The sequence below is a fragment of the Aquarana catesbeiana genome, linkage group LG03, assembly GCF_042186555.1.
Source record: "Aquarana catesbeiana isolate 2022-GZ linkage group LG03, ASM4218655v1, whole genome shotgun sequence".
NCBI classification, from domain to species: Eukaryota; Metazoa; Chordata; class Amphibia; order Anura; family Ranidae; genus Aquarana; species Aquarana catesbeiana.
This window is the reverse complement of record NC_133326.1, coordinates 595,048,309-595,061,975: the sequence shown is the minus strand read 5'-3', so window position 1 is coordinate 595,061,975 and position 13,667 is coordinate 595,048,309.

Genomic DNA, 13,667 nt, shown 5'->3' with positions numbered 1-13,667 from the left:
AGTCTAAACTAAAAATCAAAGTGGTCATAGCTCACATAGGGCTACTACTTGCAACTGTGGCGGCTGGTGCTTAAAATTTTTGGGGAGTGTAAACAAACTGAAAAATTAAACTGTTAGTAATGCAGGACTGTAAATAGCCATTTATCAGGTGTATATAGTGCACAATTCCATGTGTGTCTGTCTGTATATAGTGCTAGATTTTGTGTGTTCCTTTTCCATGTCCATTTGTTAATAAGCTTCCTACTTACAATAATTTATTCATATACATGTCCCTTCCATCTTGATTTGACCTAATTTGAAGGGTTTTTTATTTAATCCCACTTGCAGTTTCTCATCATAACTGGTAGCATTGTGCTGCAAATCAATACACTGTAATAATAGTTATTATTGTGTATGTTTTTTATGGGGTTTTAAAGGAAGATGGGTGTATACAGCTATATATACACCCACCTTCCTTCCTGTATACAGAGACCTTCCTTCATCGTCACTAACTGCAGATATACATCATCTGTCCTGTACACAGCTATATATACACCCACCTTCCTTCCTGTGTATAGAGGAAAAAAAAGGATGAGGAAACCAACCAATAAGGAAATCCTGACAGCTTTTACCACATTCCAATTGCGATTAGAAAAAAGGAAGGGGTGCCCCAAGGGGATGGTGTGGGTAAAAGGGTGGACAGGTTATTGGCAATAGAATCATAGAAGATGTATATAAAAATATAAATTTTATTGGATAAATATATACAAAATAGAATAGAATATACAATAAACATCTACAATCATGAAATTGAAATACATGTATGATAGAAATCAGCAGCTAATTGGATGTTGAGAGCACACAAAATTACTAGAGTGGAAGTCGATTGAATATGGTGGTCACAACAAGTCCCAACATGTTTCAGAAACAGAAAAAAGCCAAAAGGCTAAACAGACTCTGTATTCATTTCCTTCTTCAGGGGTTAGATGGAAGCATGCTGGTAACATTAAGACATATATTCCTAGACAGTGTTGCACAGCATTATTCGGATAGGTGGTCCCTCGCACCTCAGACGGAAGGCTAAAATCGCATGGCAATATTCAGCAGATGAAAGCATAAAGGCATTTTATACTTTTAAACGGGTAAACCAACAAGTGCCTTAGACAACCGTTTAATAGCCAAGTGTCTGCAATTGCATGGACACCAAGGCTGTGCACAGCCTTGGTATCCAAGCAATTGCCTTGGTATCCATGCACAGCCTTGGTATAAAATAAAATTTATATTTTTATATACATATTCTATGATATTCTATTGCCAATATCCTGTCCACCCTTTTACCCACACTATCCCCTTGGGGCACCCCTTCCTTTTTTCCTGTGTACCTTCTTCCATCATCACTGACTGCATATATACATCATCTGTCCTGTATATAGCTATATATACATCCACCTTCCTTCCTGTATATAGAGACCTTCCTCCATCACTGACTGCAGATATACAGCATCTGTCCTGTATACAGCTATATATACAGTAACAGAACAGATAATGTATACAGGAAGGAAGAAGGTGGGTGAATATAGCTATATTCTGTGGATAGGACAGACAGATGATGTATTCACTTCAGTGATGATGATGGAGGAAGCAGGTCTCTCCTCCGAGCCGATCTCTGTACTACGCTCACTCCAGCTACATGATCAGTCACCCCCCGGCCCCCGGGCCCATTATGCACAGTCTGCCACTGAGTCTGTCTGACTCAGGTGGTGGACTACCTGGAGTGGAGAGAGAGAGAAGCGGGGAAGTGCATGCGGAGCGGAGGGGCGGCTGTCAGTGCACAAGGTGACAAGCAGCTTACCGGTCCGGCGAAGCATTAGAGAGGCACCACTCAGCTCAGCTATTGCTCTGCTACTTCCTTCCATTACATCCACAACACAGACAGTGAGTGGTGAGAAACCGGAAGTGACACCACGGTTCCGCGCAAAGCACTGACTACCATTCTCCAGATTACAAAACTGTCGTTTTGCCGTGGGACACGTTTGGCCTTTTTTTTCGGCAGCTGGCCATGTTGAGCCGCAACATGCGGAAGACTTGGTCGAGTGGATGACCAAGCCATCCTCATCCTCCTCATCCTCTCTCACCCATGCTCAGGGTACTTTGTCTGGCAAAGCAGCTGCCAACGCGGCCTCTTCCCTCGGCTCAATGGCATCAGTCACTCCATCCCTAGCCCCACCATGTCCTCTTGAGGAGTCCCCCGAACTGTTTGAACACAGTGTTGGGTACATGCTCCAGGAGGATGCCCAGCGTTTAGAAGGCTCTGATGATGATACTGAGCTAGATGAAGGCAAACTTCCAGGTTTGCTCCAGTGATGAGGAGGGAGGGGATGATGAGGTCACTGACTCAACATGGGTGCCTGATAGGAGAGAGGAGGAGGAGGCACATCACCAACGAGGCAGGATGCCCTCCAGGGGCCAGCCTGAGGGCAGCACACTGACTGCATCACAACGCAAAGCTCCGCATGTGCAGGGCGCTGCTGTCTCTGCGCGTTATTCCAAAAGTTCTTTGGTGTGGGCCTTTTTTGAGACAAGTGCATCAGATCACACCGCTGCTATTTGCAACATATGTCTCAAGTGTATCTCGCATGGCCAAAACATCTCCCGCTTGGGCACCACCTGCTGGACCAGTCATATGTTGACCTGCCATGCAGTTAGTTGGCAAGCGTATCTAAAAGACCCACACCAAAGAACAAAGAGGACCTCTCCTTGCTCCTCATCAGCTGAGATCTCCAACCCCACTATACCTTCAGTCCTCTCTGGGATCTGCACTGAGAGGAATGAAGGTGCAGAATTAGGTGTTTCACAGCCAAGTACTTGTGGGCAATCTGCTTTCGATACACCGACGTCAGATTGTACCAGGCAAATTTCCCTGCCCCAGCTGCTGCACCGCCAAAAGAAGTTCGCTCCCAGCCATCCACATGCCCAGCGGTTGAATGCTAGCTTGGCTAAATTGCTAGCACTTCAACTGCTACCTTTTCAGTTGGTAGACTCTGCCCCTTTCCGTAAGTTTGTGGAATGTGCGGTTCCTCGGTGGCAGGTACCCAAACGCCACTTTTTCTCACGAAAGACGATTCTGGCTCTCTACCGGCATGTGGAAGGCAATGTCCATGCCTCGCTGGACAGGGCGGTCAGCGGTAAGGTGCATATTACCGCTGACTCATGGTCCAGCAGGGATGGACAGGGATGTTACCTAAGTTTCACGGCGCATTGGGTGACTCTGCTGGCAGCTGGGAAGGATGCAGGACAAGGGGCAGTAGTGTTGGAGGTTGTTCCGCCACCACGCCTCCAAAATGCCACAACTAATGATTCTGACACACCTCTCTCCTCCACCCCCTCCTCTTCTTCTTCCTCCATGGCCTCTTCCTGTGCTTTGTCCTCGGAACCAGTGGTGCTCCGTAGGCGTTCAAGGGACTACTCAAGTATGCAGGCCAAAAGATGCCATGCGGTGCTTGAGCAGGTGTGCTTGGGGGACAGGAGCCACACTGGGGCAGAGGTTCTGTCAGCTCTGCAGGGGCAGGTTCAGAGGTGGTTGATGCCAGGCCAACTTAAGGCAGGGATGGTGGTTTGTGACAATGGCACCAACCTCCTCTCCGCCCTCCGACAGGGACAACTGACCCATGTGCCCTGTTTGGCTCACGTCCTTAACTTGGTGGTGCAGCGGTTCTTGGTACCCGGGCTTACAGGATGTCCTGAGGCAGGCCAGGAAAGTCTGTGTGCATTTCCACCAGTCATATAATGCCAGTGCTCAGCTGGCAGACCTCCAAAAGGAATTTAACCTGCCCAAGAACCGCCTAATCTGTGACATGCCCACCAGGTGGAACTCAACGTTGGCCATGCTGCAGCGGCTGCACATGCAGCAGAGGGCCATCAATGAGTACCTGTGCGACTATGGAATCAGGATAGGGTCAGGGGACCAGTGGGCCGTGATCAGGGATGCATGCACTGTCCTGTCACCATTTGAGGAGGCCACGAGGATGGTGAGCAGTGACAGTGCATGCATCAGTGACACTGTCCCCCTTGTCCACCTGTTGGCACACATGCTGCGCAGAACAGAGGCAGGAAGAGGAGGACTTCCTTAGCTCTCAAGGCCCCGTTTATCCAGACAGTGTTCCTGCATGCCTGCCGATCACACAGGAAGAGGACAAGGAGGAGGAGGATTGTGTCAGTATGGAGGTGGAGCTTGGCACTCAGCATCAGCAGCAGTCTTTAAGGGAACATTTACAGTCCCAAGAAACACATGGACTTGTACGTGGCTGGGAGGAGGTGGCTGCGGATCATGTCGTCCTTAGTGACCCAGTGGACTCCGGACCGAATGCCTCAGCAAACCTACGCTGCATGGCCTCCCTGATCCTGCAAAGCCTGCGGAAGGATCCTCATATTCATGGTATCAAGGAGGGGGACTGGCTGGCAACCCTCCTTGATCCACGTTACAAGGGTAAGGTTGCGGACCTTATCTTGCCGTCGCAGAGGGAGCAGAGGATGAAACATTTTCGGGAGGCCTTGCAGAAAGGTCTGTGCAATGCGTTCCGGGAGGTTACAAACTCCTGTTTCTGGACAACGTGTTGCTGAGGCCTCGGTCAGTCAAAGAAGGAGCGGTGGAGAAGGTGGCCATCTGACCGATGCGTTCAGATTTTTTAGTCCGCAGCCCCAAGGTATGATCGGTTCCAGCAACCATCGCCAGCGTCTGTTTTACATGGTGCAGGAATACCTAGAGGCAAGATCTGACTTGGGCACCTTTCCCACCGAAAATCCTCTGGGTTACTGGGTCTTGAGGATGGATCACTGGCCAGAGCTTGCACAATATGCAATTGAGCTACTGGCCTGTCCTGCATTCAGCGTTCTTTCGGAATGCACATTGAGTGCTGCTGGAGGCTTTGTAACCAATCACAGGGTGCGTCTGCCCACCGACTCGGTCGATCGACTGACCTTCATAAAAATGAATCAGTCTTGGATCACCACCAGCTACCAAGCACCTGATGCTGATGTAACCGAATACATTTTTTTGAAATGTCAGATCCCTTCAAAGACTGCCTATGCTGATGCTGAGTGACTATCCTGTTATACTGAGTAAGTATCCTCTTCCTCCTCAATGATCATGATGATAGCTTGTAAGAACATTTTTGGTTCTGGGCGCCGCCAGTCCCACCACCAGTGCCTAAGGCCCAATTTTTCAGCCCCTGTTTAACAGGGGCATATAATTACAATTTTTGATGCAATTCTTTGCAGCAGGGCTAGTTCCTGCGCTCCAACTAGAGTATCTGTAAAGGGGTTGCAGTGTTGTGGCACCAGCACCAGTGCCTAAGGCCCAATTTTTCAGCCCCTGTTTAACAGAGGTGTGTAATTACAATTTTTGATGCAATTCTTTGCAGCAGGGCTAGTTCCTGTGCTCCAACTAGAGTATCTGTGAGGGGTTGCAGTGTTGTGGCACCAGCACCAGTGACTAAGGCCCAATTTTTCAGCCCCTGTTCAACAGGGACATGTAATTAGAATTCTTGATCTAATATTTCACAGCAGGGCCCGTTTCTGCGCCCACCAAGAGTATCTGTGAGGACTTACAGTGTTGTGGCACCAGCACCACCACCAAAGGCCCAATTTTTCTGCCCCTGTTCAACAGGGGCATGTAATTACAATTCTTGATCTAGTATTTCACAGCAGGGCCCTGTGAGGGCTTACAGTGTTGTGGCCACAACAACACCTAAGACCCAAATTTCTGCTGAGTATATAGGGCAGGCCTCTACTTTCAAACATCCAACTTACAAACGACTCCTACTTGCAAACGGAAGGAGACAACAAGAAGTCAGATGAAATCTACCCATAGGAAGGGAAATTCTCTCCTGTAAGAGTTAATATGGGAAAAAATTTTCTCCTTTCCACTGATGCTTTATCACCAATCCTTGTTTCACAAAAAAAAAACTAATTTTCAAAAAACATTTGTCATTGGGACAAAAAGTGAGGTACTACAACTCTTTACAGGCAGCTGTAGTATTTACAAGTTAGTGTAGTGCGTCCTCTGCACAGTGTGCACCTAAAGCTACCTGAAGAAAATTAGTGGTGTTCTTCTGATCCTATTAGTACAGTACCGCAGGCAGCTGCAGTAGTTACAATTTAGTGTAGTGCGTCCCCTGCACAGTGTGCACCTAAAGCTACCTGAAGAAAATTAGTGGTGTTCTTCTGATACTATTAATACCACAGGTAGGCAGCTACAGTATTTACAGTTAGTGTAGTGCGTCCTCTGCACAGTGTGCACCTAAAGCTATCTGAAGAAAATTGCTGTTGTTCTGCTCCTATTAATACTACAGACAGGCAGCTACAGTATTTAGTTAGTGTACTGTGTCCTCTGCACAGTGTGCACCTAAAGCTACCTGAATAAAATTGGTGGTGTTCTTCTTATCCTATTAATACCACAGGCAGGCAGCTACAGTATTTACAGTTAGTGTACTGTGTCCTCTGCACAGTGTGCACCTAAAGCTACCCGAATAAAATTGGTGCTGTTCTTCTGCTCCTATTAATACCGCAGGCAGTTACAGTATTAACAGTTAGTGTACTGTGTCCTCTGTGTCAGCTACCTGAAGACAATTGCTGGTGTTCTCATACTAATAATACTACAGGCAGGCAGTTGATTATGCTAGCTGCAGTATCAGTATATATATACATCACAGCTTTGTGCAGCTACATCTCACTGCAGGCCATTAGTATGTCTGAAAGGCCAACGAGGAGAGGCAGACAGTCACAAGCCAATAAAATGGGGCAAGCAGGCTCTGTGTCTAGAGGCAACAGTGCTGGTCGTGGAGACGGTGCATCCTCATCAGCACGTGGCCGTGGCAGCTGGCCGTGTTGAGCCGCAACAAGCGGAAGACTTGGTCGAGTGGATGACCAAGCCATCCTCATCATCCTCATCCTCTCTCACCCAGGCTCAGGGTACTTTGTCTGGCAAGGCAGCTGCCAACGTGGCCTCTTCCGTCGGCTCAATGGCATCATTCACTCCATCCCTAGCCCCACCATGTCCTCTTGAGTAGTCGCCTGAACTGTTTGACCACAGTGTTGGGTACATGCTCCAGGAGGATGCCCAGCATTTTGAAGGCTCCGATGATGGTACCCAGCTAGAGGAAGGCAGTAACGTGAGCCCAGAGAGAGGGGGTGCCGAAGAAGGACAGCAATCTGACAGTCATGTTCCCCCAGCTGCAGCATACTGCCAGCTTTTCTCCGGTGATGAGGAGGGAGGGGATGATGAGATCACTGACTCCACATGGGTGCTTGATAGGAGAGAGGAGGAGGCACATCACTAATGAGGCAGGATGCCCACCAGGGACCAGCTTAAGGGCAGCACACCGACTGCATCACACCGCAGAGCTCCGCATGTGCAAGGCGCTGCTGTCTCTGTGCGTTATTCCAAAAGTTCTTTGGTGTGGGCCTTTTTTGAGACGAGTGCATCAGATCCCACCACTGCTATTTGCAACATATGTCTCAAGCGTATATCTCGTGGCCAAAACATCTCCCGCTTGGGCACCACATGCTTGACCAGACATATGTTGACCTGCCATGCAGTTCGTTGGCTAGCGTACCTAAAAGACCCACACCAAAGAACAAAGAGGACCTCTCCTTGCTCTTCATCAGCTGGGATCTCCAACCCCACTATACCTTCAGTCCTCTCTGAAACCTGCACTGAGAGGAATGAATGTGTAGGATTAGGTGTGTCACAGCCAAGTTCTTGGGGGCAATCTGCTATCGGTACACCGACATCAGATTGTACCAGGCAAATTTCCCTGCCCCAGCTGCTGCACCACCAAAAGAAGTTCGCTCCCAGCCATCCACATGCCCAGCGGTTGAATGCTAGCTTGGCTAAATTGCTAGAACTTCAACTGCTGCCTTTTCAGTTGGTAGACTCTGCCCCTTTCCGTGAGTTTGTGGAATGTGCGGTTCCTCAGTGGCAGGTACCCAAACGCCACTTTTTCTCACTGAAGGCAATTTCAGCTCTCTACCGGCATGTGGAAGGCAATGTCTTGGCCTCGCTGGACAGGGCGATCAGCGGTAAGGTGCATATTACCACTGACTCGTGGTCCAGCAGGCATGGACAGGGATGTTACCTTTCTTTCACCGTGCACTGGGTGACTCTTCTGGCAGCTGGGAAGGATGCAGGACAGGGTGCAGTAGTGTTGGAGGTTGTTCTGCCACCACGCCTCCAAAATACTACTAGTGGTGATGCTGCCACACCTCTCTCCTCCACCCCCTCCTCTCCTTCTTCCTCCCATGGCCTCTTCCTGTGCCGATTTGACTTCGGAACCAGCGGTGCTCCGTAGGTGTTCAAGGGGCTACGCAAGCACGCAGGCCAAAAGATGCCATGCGGTGCTTGAGCTGTTGTTCTTGGGGGGACAGGAGCCACACTTGGGCAGAGATTCTCTCAGCTCTGCAGGGGCAGGTTCAGAGGTGGTTGACGCCACGGCAGCTTAAGGCAGGTATGGTGGTTTGTGACAATGGCACCAACCTCCTCTCTGCCCTCCGACAGGGACAACTGACTCGTGTGCCCTGTTTGGCTCACGTCCTTAACTTGGTGGTGCAGCGGTTCTTGGGCAGGTACCCGGGTTTACAGGATGTCCTGAGGCAGGCCAGGTAAGTCTGTGTGCATTTCTGCAGGTCATATAATGCCAGTGCTCGGTTGGCTGACCTCCAAAAGGAATTTAATTTAAAAGAACCGCCTAATCTGTGACATGCCCACCAGGTGGAACTCAACGTTGGCCATGCTGCAGCAGCTGCATACGCAGCAGAGGGCCATCAATGAGTACCTGTGCGACTATGGCACCAGGACAGGGTCAGGGGAGCTTGTTTTTTTTCTCCACGCCAGTGGGCCATGATCAGGGATGCATGCACTGTCCTGTCACCATTTGTGGAGGCCACGAGGATGGTGAGCCGTGACAGTGCATGCATCAGTGACACTGTCCCCCTTGTCCACCTGTTGGAGCACACGCTGTGTGGAATAATGGACAGGGCACTTCAGGCAGAACAGAGGCAGGAAGAAGAGGACTTCCTTAGCTCTCAAGGCCCCCTTTATCCAGACAGTATTCCTGCGTGCCCGCCAATCACACAGGAAGAGGATGAGGAGGAGTAGGAGGAGGATTTTGTCAGCATGGAGGTGAAGCCTGGCACTCAGCATCAGCAGCAGTCTTTAAGGGATCATTTACAGTCCCAAGAAACCCATGGACTTGTACCTGGCTGGGAGGAGGTGGCTGCAGATCATGTCGTCCTTAGTTACCCAGAGGACTCCGGACTAAATGCCTCAGCAAACCTATGCTGCATGGCCTCCCTGATCCTGCAAAGCCCGCGGAAGAATCCTCATATTCGTGGTATCAAGGAGAGGGATCAATACTGGCTGGCAACCTTCTTGATCCATGTTACAAGGGTAAGGTTGCGGACCTTATCTTGCCATCGCAGAGGGAGCAGAGGATGAAACATCTTCGGGAGGCCTTGCAGAAAGGTCTGTGCAACGCGTTCCCAGAGACTGGGAGGTTGCAAACTCCTTTTCCTGGACAACGTGTTGCTGAGGCTTCGGTCAGTCGAAGGAGCGGTGGAGAAGGTGGCTGTCTGACCGATGCGTTCAGACAATCTTTTAGTCCGCAGCCCCAAGGTATGATCGGTTCCAGCAACCATTGCCAGCGTCTGTTTTACATGGTGCAGGAATACCTAGGGGCAAGATCTGACTTGGACACCTTTCCCACCGAAAATCCTCTGGGTTACTGGGTCTTGAGGATGGATCACTGGCCAGAGCTTGCACAGTATGCAATTGAGCTACTGGCCTGTCCTGCATTCAGCGTTCTTTCGGAACGCACATTCAGTGCTGCTGGAGGTTTTGTAACCGATCACAGGGTGCGCCTGTCCACCAACTCGGTCGATCGACTGACCTTCATAAAAATGAATCAGTCTTGGAACACCACCAGCTACCAAGCAGCTGATGCTGATGTTACCGAATAATTTTTTTTGAAATGTCAGATCCCTTCAAGACTGCCTATGCTGATGCTGATTGACTATCCTCTTCCTCCTCAATGATCATGCTGATAGCTTGTAAGAATATTTTTGGTTCTGGGCGCCACCACCAGTGGCTAAGGCCCAATTTTTCAGACCCTGTTTAACAGGGGCGTGTAATTACAATCTTTGATGCAATATTTTGCAAGGAGGGTTCGTTGCTGCACTCAACTAAGGTATCTGTGAGGGGTTGCAGTGTAGTGGCACCAGCACCAGTGCCTAAGGCCCAATTTTTCAGCCCCTGTTTAACAGGGGCATGTAATTACAATTTTTGATGCAATATTTTGCAGGAGGGCTCATTCCTGCGCTCCAACTAGAGTATCTGTGAGGGGTTGCAGTGTTGTGGCAACACCACCACCAACCCTGTTCAACAGGGGCATGTAATTACAATTCTTGATCTAATATTTCACAGCAGAGCCCGTTCCTGCGCCCACAAAGAGTAACTGTGAGGGCTGTTGTGGCAACACCAACACCTAAGGCCCCAATTTCTGCAGAGTATATAGGGCAGGCACCTACTTTCAAACATCCAACTTACAAACGACTCCTACTTGCAAACGGAAGGACACAACAGGAAGTGAGATGAAATCTACCCCTAGGAAGGGAAATTCTCTCCTAAAAGAGTTACTATTGGAAAAACGTGTCTCCTCTCCACTGATGCTTTATCACCAATCACTAAAAACCCCAAATTGTCAAAAAACATTTCTCATTGGGACAGAAAGTAAGGTAAAATCTTCTGAAGAGGTGCACAGACAGCAAAACAAATGTCACAGGGGTGATAACCCTTCCCTATGTTTTCCAAAAAGCTTAAAAATAGATTTTTTGGCTGGAGCTACACTTTAAAAATGTACCAGTTCAAAATTACAAACAGATTCTACTTAACAACAAACCTACAGTCCCTGCCTTGTTTGCACTGCCTGTATACTGCTGTTCAGAGGGCCTGGGGCCCCACACCTTTCCTTTTCCTTTTTTTAATTTGGGTGCGGGGTTCCCCTTAATATCCATACAAGACCCAAAGGGCCTGGCAATGGTCTGGGGGGGGGGGGGTACCCATGCCGTTTGTCTCACTGATTTTCATCCATATTACCGGGACCGGGCATTACATTAAATCTGTAAGCAGTTTTAAATGACTTTTATTACTTTAAAAATGTCATTTTGTGCAGGGACTGTTCTAAGCACGGGAAACATGCGCCACTTTACAGGCATACTATAGACACCCCCCAGGTACGATATTTAAAGGAATATTTCACTTTTTTTTTTTCACTTTAAGCATCATTAAACGGCCGTTTTTAAAAGTTTTTTTTTGCATTGATACATGTCCCCTGGGGCAGGACCCAGGTCCCCAAACCCTTTTTAGGACAATACCATGCAAATTAGCCTTTAAAATTAGCACTTTTGATTTTGAACGTTCGAGTCCCATAGACTTCAATGGGGTTCTAACGTTCTTGCGAATTTTCGGTCAGGTTCTGGTGCTAACTGAATCGGGGGGTGTTTGGCTCATCCCTACTCAGGAACACAACAAAGAAACATTCGACAAGCGAAGACGAGGTGAATTAATACTGGCACCTAGTGACTTGGTGTGGCTATCCATGGTGAACTTGAAGACGGCATGCCCTTCAAGGAAGTTGGGCCCCAAGTTCATAGGGTGACTCTTCTGGCAGCTTGGAAGGATGCAGGACAGGGTGCAGTAGTGTTGGAGGTTGTTCTGCCACCACGCCTCCAAAATACTACTAGTGGTGATGCTGCCACACCTCTCTCCTCCACCCCCTCCTCTCCTTCTTCCTCCCATGGCCTCTTCCTGTGCCGATTTGACTTCGGAACCAGCGGTGCTCCGTAGGTGTTCAAGGGGCTACGCAAGCACGCAGGCCAAAAGATGCCATGCGGTGCTTGAGCTGTTGTTCTTGGGGGGACAGGAGCCACACTTGGGCAGAGATTCTCTCAGCTCTGCAGGGGCAGGTTCAGAGGTGGTTGACGCCACGGCAGCTTAAGGCAGGTATGGTGGTTTGTGACAATGGCACCAACCTCCTCTCTGCCCTCCGACAGGGACAACTGACTCGTGTGCCCTGTTTGGCTCACGTCCTTAACTTGGTGGTGCAGCGGTTCTTGGGCAGGTACCCGGGTTTACAGGATGTCCTGAGGCAGGCCAGGTAAGTCTGTGTGCATTTCTGCAGGTCATATAATGCCAGTGCTCGGTTGGCTGACCTCCAAAAGGAATTTAATTTAAAAGAACCGCCTAATCTGTGACATGCCCACCAGGTGGAACTCAACGTTGGCCATGCTGCAGCAGCTGCATACGCAGCAGAGGGCCATCAATGAGTACCTGTGCGACTATGGCACCAGGACAGGGTCAGGGGAGCTTGTTTTTTTTCTCCACGCCAGTGGGCCATGATCAGGGATGCATGCACTGTCCTGTCACCATTTGTGGAGGCCACGAGGATGGTGAGCCGTGACAGTGCATGCATCAGTGACACTGTCCCCCTTGTCCACCTGTTGGAGCACACGCTGTGTGGAATAATGGACAGGGCACTTCAGGCAGAACAGAGGCAGGAAGAAGAGGACTTCCTTAGCTCTCAAGGCCCCCTTTATCCAGACAGTATTCCTGCGTGCCCGCCAATCACACAGGAAGAGGATGAGGAGGAGTAGGAGGAGGATTTTGTCAGCATGGAGGTGAAGCCTGGCACTCAGCATCAGCAGCAGTCTTTAAGGGATCATTTACAGTCCCAAGAAACCCATGGACTTGTACCTGGCTGGGAGGAGGTGGCTGCAGATCATGTCGTCCTTAGTTACCCAGAGGACTCCGGACTAAATGCCTCAGCAAACCTATGCTGCATGGCCTCCCTGATCCTGCAAAGCCCGCGGAAGAATCCTCATATTCGTGGTATCAAGGAGAGGGATCAATACTGGCTGGCAACCTTCTTGATCCATGTTACAAGGGTAAGGTTGCGGACCTTATCTTGCCATCGCAGAGGGAGCAGAGGATGAAACATCTTCGGGAGGCCTTGCAGAAAGGTCTGTGCAACGCGTTCCCAGAGACTGGGAGGTTGCAAACTCCTTTTCCTGGACAACGTGTTGCTGAGGCTTCGGTCAGTCGAAGGAGCGGTGGAGAAGGTGGCTGTCTGACCGATGCGTTCAGACAATTTTTTAGTCCGCAGCCCCAAGGTATGATCGGTTCCAGCAACCATTGCCAGCGTCTGTTTTACATGGTGCAGGAATACCTAGGGGCAAGATCTGACTTGGACACCTTTCCCACCGAAAATCCTCTGGGTTACTGGGTCTTGAGGATGGATCACTGGCCAGAGCTTGCACAGTATGCAATTGAGCTACTGGCCTGTCCTGCATTCAGCGTTCTTTCGGAACGCACATTCAGTGCTGCTGGAGGTTTTGTAACCGATCACAGGGTGCGCCTGTCCACCAACTCGGTCGATCGACTGACCTTCATAAAAATGAATCAGTCTTGGAACACCACCAGCTACCAAGCAGCTGATGCTGATGTTACCGAATAATTTTTTTTGAAATGTCAGATCCCTTCAAGACTGCCTATGCTGATGCTGATTGACTATCCTCTTCCTCCTCAATGATCATGCTGATAGCTTGTAAGAATATTTTTGGTTCTGGGCGCCACCACC